The 5,984-nt window shown below is 39.5% G+C and overlaps 1 long non-coding RNA gene across 1 annotated transcript in view; it reads right to left on the reverse strand.

Annotated features, from left to right (window-relative positions):
- Nucleotides 1-1,369: 1,369 nt before the first annotated feature.
- Nucleotides 1,370-5,984, reverse strand: part of LOC107675092 (uncharacterized) — a 12,548-nt gene continuing 7,933 nt past the window's right edge. Inside the window, exon 3 of the long non-coding RNA XR_001632574.1 lies at nt 1,370-1,501. This is a non-coding gene — a long non-coding RNA (uncharacterized LOC107675092). The remainder of the gene's footprint in view (nt 1,502-5,984) is intronic.

Genomic DNA, 5,984 nt, shown 5'->3' on the forward strand with positions numbered 1-5,984 from the left:
AACACAGATTTGAATGTTCAATGTGATTAAGGCTTTAATAGACAACTTAGCTGAATCCTGTCATTTATGAACAAGATTGTGTGGGTGATTGAATCTGTTCGCGATCTGGCTATTTATTTAAATATCCAACAATATACGACAGTGAACATACCATGCGACAATATATGGTTTAGCTGTGTTATTCAAGCCATCTCTGGTATTTTCATAATAATAAAGTATATTGATAATCTAATGCTAATCGACATAGCCTTTATTACCTGTATAGAATATATTATCTGCCTCGTTCTGTAACAAAAACCGCACATCAGATCACAAAAGTTATTTCAAACACTCGACTGATGTTGTGAAGTAAAATCATGTTATTAAATGTCATCTTTTGTTGGACAATGCTTCTCTTTTACGTTGTTTTGGGCATGCCGCAGGTCGCTTTTTAATTGCAGGTTAGTTACAGCGCTTGCAGAGATCGAGCAGCTTACTGCGATTGTATACATTTAATAAAAAAAATCAACTGCCTAATATTTTGAGCGCAAATTGTAATAAAAAACATTAATCTTCAGCATGAGGGCCACAAAATTAATGCAGACGGGCCAGATGCGGCCCGCGGGCCGCCTGTTGAGTTGCCTACCCCTGATATAACGTTTCCTTTCCACGGTTATTCAAACAGCGAATAAATTATATATATAGAAAGTGACATTATCACTAACATTGATCTATGGCGAGTTTAAGCACTCTCAAAAAAACAAAACTATCGTTATAATCACTGAAGCTGTACACACCGTGAAAAGAATCTCTTACTTACATTGTATGTACATCTGCTTTGTTGTTTATGATGAGAGACTTCGCAAGAGTCCGGAATTCAGTCAGCGAACGCGCGCACTCAAAACTGATGAGTTTCAACGATGACTCATCTGAACGCTTCTGATTGGCCATTGCATTCCTAAGCTCAACAGAACTGTGTGTGATTGGTTAAAATGCGCAACACTGTAAAAACGCCTAAAATGAAATACGGAGCAACATGAGCAGATCTTAATTTTTATGCCGCAATCAACACTGTCTATTCATATTCACTTTGTTAGCAACAGACGTAATAGATTTAATTGTTTGTGCAGGGGCATTTTTGTCCAATTTAGTGGCATTTTTGCCCCAAGTCCCCGTTCCCCGTGGAAGGCTAAGCCTTCATATAGTAGCCTATAGCCTATACTATATATAGTAGTATAGTAGCCTATAGCCTACTTTTAATGCTGGTGCAATGCAATCTCTAATGGTCGACTTAAACACAAACACAAACACAAGCCCACACCCACAAAGAAATAAACACACAATCAGTCTCTCTATCAATATTTATGATATGCTTTAATTTTCCCAGCAATCTTGAGTGGCAGTAGCATGTATTTACTTTCCGTTTTCCGGAGGTAACGACTTCAGGCAAAATTGCAGACCCCTCCTTCCTGTCATGCTTGTCCTCTGGTCCAGTTCAGTCTTGGATTCATTTCACTTGTACCTGGGAAAGCGATAGAATTAGAGATAGTGTGTTATGTTTGTGTGAATGTTTCATGCCACATGACTTATCTGAGTTTTCCAGCCATCATGTCTGGTCCTCGCATTTGCCAAGTTTTCACAATGTCCAAGCAAGCAAACTGTTATAAACAAATCCAGTGGAAATTTAAGCCATTAACCTCAACACATGACAAAATTGACAAAAAAAAAAAAAACACTAATTTTTTTAAACATGCCATATATATATAGTATTTTGTTTTCTTGCATTCATTTTTATACTTTGTTCCCTTAAAAGTCATTATAACTCTTTGAGACATAGCTGTCTTCGATTCAGATCTATGATTTTATTTTATTTAATTCATGTCACAAAATTTGAATTATCTGCCTGAAAGTGTCACAGTTTGTATCTGATAGCTTTCTCAAATCTTCATCTAGATTGGGCAAACTGGGGCGAACCATTAAAGAATATGAAATTATGGAGGACTGCGCATTTGTAGCAGCTGTATGGGAAGATATCGATCCTTTAAAAATTCATGAGCTACTGCAGAGCCCCCGACTTCTATCACTTCTATCAAATTGGACACCAGACAGATGCACTTTCCTGCTCTGAGCTTTAGTGAGGTTGAACTTTGGGTTCTCCTGAATGTTTTATTTGATCTGCTCTTATTCCATCAGCATGCCATCATAGGATTTTCATCCACCTAACAATGAAAAATCTCATTGAGAGACACATCCCACAACTGTATTTATTTATTTATTTTGTCCTTGCCCTTGAACACCCATTCTGCAGGCTTGTATATTACCTCAAGTAACTCTATTTGTCACACACTGCAACAATGGGTATGCGTGATTGCAGCGAGGTACAGTACATTAGAGGTAATTAGTCCACAAAGCCAGTGTTAACAAACAGTAGCAGTCTTGCTTTACGCTACCTGTCGGTATGTCTTAATAAGTGTAACACTGAGAGCTGATTACATAAGCTCCAATAATGAGGTGTTCAATAACAGCCTGCAGAAGGGCTGTTCAATTAATTTTTGAATAAGCCAGTGATTGGCCCCTCTGGGTGTTTCAGTGCCCCCTTGTGGATGTGGAACAACATTTTTGCATGCTTTTTTACAACTCTGCATTAAACACTGCCATCTATTATTATATGTCAGGGCTGTCAAATGCCAATTAAAATGTGCTGATTATATTATTTTGCATTAAAATGCTTACTTTAAAGCTTAACGTCCACTTGGGCCAGAATTCCACATGCTCCTTTTTGAAAATAATACACGCAGTTATCCAAACGTGCAGACAGTAAAGTTTGAAACCGCAATGAAGGAGCATAATTAAAAGTTATTTTCACACATGCACAACAGATTAATCATGTTCACCACACAAACAGTGTCTTGGCATCACACAATGACTGCTGCTGTGTTAGGGAAACCACAGCGCTTTCGCAGCTCACTGCCAGTTTTAATCATTCAAAACCTGCATTCCAGAAGGCCATCAGATATTGATGATAATTTCCTGCCCCCAGTTTGTTTGTTGCTCTGCGACAGACTGTTTGATCAAAGTTTGCAAGTGATGCAAGTTGCTGTTTACGTGACGCAATCCACAGAGCAGACAAGAGGTGAAAAACTCTCAAAAACTGAATAGTTCATTCTAAAATGAGAAAGTCATTTACTCAAGAAACAATTTTCTCTGAGAAATTGCTGGTAATAATTACAATGCAATTACAACAAACATTGAATTAAATGTGAAATTCTGAAGTAGAAAAACGTAATATTTTCTTATAAAACATACTCAAATAAATCATTTTATTTACAATTTAGAACAATTTTTACAGTGCTGTTTTTTTTTTCTTTTTTCTGTTTTTCTACCTCTTTCAATAAATCAACAGCTCAAAGTGACCAGGTGCTGTAAAGCTACAAAAAGAAAAGCATCATAAAGGTGATCCATTGGACTCTTGCACTTTATTCCAAGCACACAAGTAAACCTGCAGACCACTTTCATGATGCATCTTTAGGCAATTTTTAATCATTTTTACCGAATAAGCCCGTTTGCACAACCTCTGTAATTATCCTACACATTTACCTAGTGTTTTTCAGCACATTTTCTATCCTGAGGCCTCCACATCTGCTTCTATTGATAGCTGCCAGCGAGCTCTGCTAGCAGCCAGTGAACTTGAGAGAAATTGCTTGAACTTTCATTGTAACACTCTTAGTGGCGCCTTTTAGCAGAAAGCTCTGAAAACGAATGAATGCCAGAAGAGTGTCTGCAATGCAGGGTTTTTAATTGATGGTACGGTATCTGAACAAATAAAGTGCGGCAGTTAGGGCCGCAGCTGTGCTGCGATGCGGCTCCATTCAGGTGTCCGGCGTACCTTCCTTGAGTGGGAATCAGTGATGCATTGGGTTGCCCATCTCAGCACTTTAATATGGGATGTTGCAGCCCTGTCAACTCTAATTACACATGAACACATCCAGCAGTATTGGGCCGCATTCATTTCAGAGGGATATGCTGCCAAAGAGCATGTCGCATGGCCAAATCTTTATACAACTCCAATAATATTGTGGACTTTACAATGATGGAACGTTTGCAATTTAGCCAGCAGGAGCAATCCCAGCTGAGTCACTATCAATATCCGGCTAGCTTTTAGCATCCACCTAACAATGAAAAATCTCATTGACAGGCTTAACTCTGGCTGTTAAAGCTGCATTGTATCATTTAAATAAAACAATTGAATGCCGACTTCACCGCAAAACACCATATGGTCATTTGTGCAGTTGTTTCACTACATCTCATAGCTAAATTTCAAGTAACTTTGTAGCAGTTTTAATCGCAATATTATCATTTGTTCACCGAGATGGAATTCTTGTAAGATTTGTGACATGAGAGCAGATGGTTGCCACGCTAAATAGATGTTTTTCTGTGTTGCAATGGGTTCAGCTAAGGGCTAAAGAAATGTACAAAACATTATATACATTTATTCATGTAGAAGATGCTTTAATCATATATATATATATATATATATATATATATATATATGGGCTTTTATGGATTGGTGCTGTGGATGAGACCAGCATTACTAGGTTGAAAGAAACCCAGAGAAAGGATAAAAAATGTTACCTTCTTTCATTAAACGTCATTCACCACAACCTGATTACTTAAACTGCTCTATGATTATGACTAAAGGACTGTAGCTGAGCCTGTAATAGTCTTCCAAATTATATTATGGTAACGTGGGTGAAATTTGGGCCACAAAACTTCATAAAAATCCACTTATGTCACGAATCCGTTCATGGACTTCCGTCCAATTACCACCAGAGGTCATTCTTCCATTTTTATGACTCTCACTACACAGACTTTCACATGTCACCCCGGACTACATTTCCCAGCAGCCATTTCACTAATCACACGTTCACCTGAAACCAATCACACATATAACACACACTCAGATCCTGTTCAAACTGCTGAGTATTTTTTAAGCATTTATGCTGTTTAGCGTAGCTACTTTATGGAGCCAGTTCCCTGTCCTTGTTTAAGTTTCTATTTCTAGTTTCCTTAGCCTAGTCAAAGTCTTGCCTTGCCTGTTTTCTGATCTTCTGCCTGTGTATCTTGGATTAACCCTTTGCCTTGCTGTTTCGGACTGTGTTTGCACCTCGCCTGGACTATTGCTCATTTTATTGGATTACCCCTCTTGTCAACCCCTTTGGATTATGTTCGCTGTTGATCGACCTACGCCTGTTTATCGGATTACTCTTGTGTCTTGCCCTCAATATACCTGTTGCCATTGTCTGACCCTCACCTGTTTGTGACCATTCTAATGAATAAAGCTTTGCAAATGGATCCGCACGTCTCGCGTCCCTGTCGCCTCGTTACAGAATACTCGGCCACACAAGGATTCAGCAGCTGTTCAAATGGACACTGGCCAGGTATGGACACTACAAAAATATTATTAGCCCTTAAACAAGGCCCGCGGTCGTTGGAGAACTATGTTCGAGAGTTTTTAGCCATCGCTCACTATTCAGAGTTACCAGACATTATTTTGATAGAGTTTTTCTGTGATGGCACTAATCAACCTCTGATTAGACTGATCTAAGCTAAGACGCGAGGGTCCGCGTTCGTCACTCAGCCAATTTCTGGATTATGCTTCGTTGACTGTTGGCTCTCTATTCACTGTGGGTGTCGCGGAGAAACGCGACCCCACACTCACTCATGTAATGGCGGCCGAACTACAGCACGCTCACAAAATGGGGGCGACAGCGGAGCCTGATCTCAAAATGGCGGACACAACAGCGCCCCGCTATGTCACAGCTGCCAAGCCTGAGTCAAGTCAAGTCACAGTTGATCGAAGTCAAGTCACCGCTGATCTTCCTGAGTCAAGTCAAGTCACCGCTGATCTTCCTGAGTCAAGTCGAGTCATAGCTGATCTTCCTGAGTCAAGTCAAGTCACAGCTGATCTTCCTGAGTCAAGTCAAGTCACAGCTTCCATTCCTGAG

Source organism: Sinocyclocheilus anshuiensis, unplaced genomic scaffold, assembly GCF_001515605.1.
Source record: "Sinocyclocheilus anshuiensis isolate Anshui unplaced genomic scaffold, SAMN03320099.WGS_v1.1 scaffold776, whole genome shotgun sequence".
NCBI lineage: Eukaryota > Metazoa > Chordata > Actinopteri > Cypriniformes > Cyprinidae > Sinocyclocheilus > Sinocyclocheilus anshuiensis.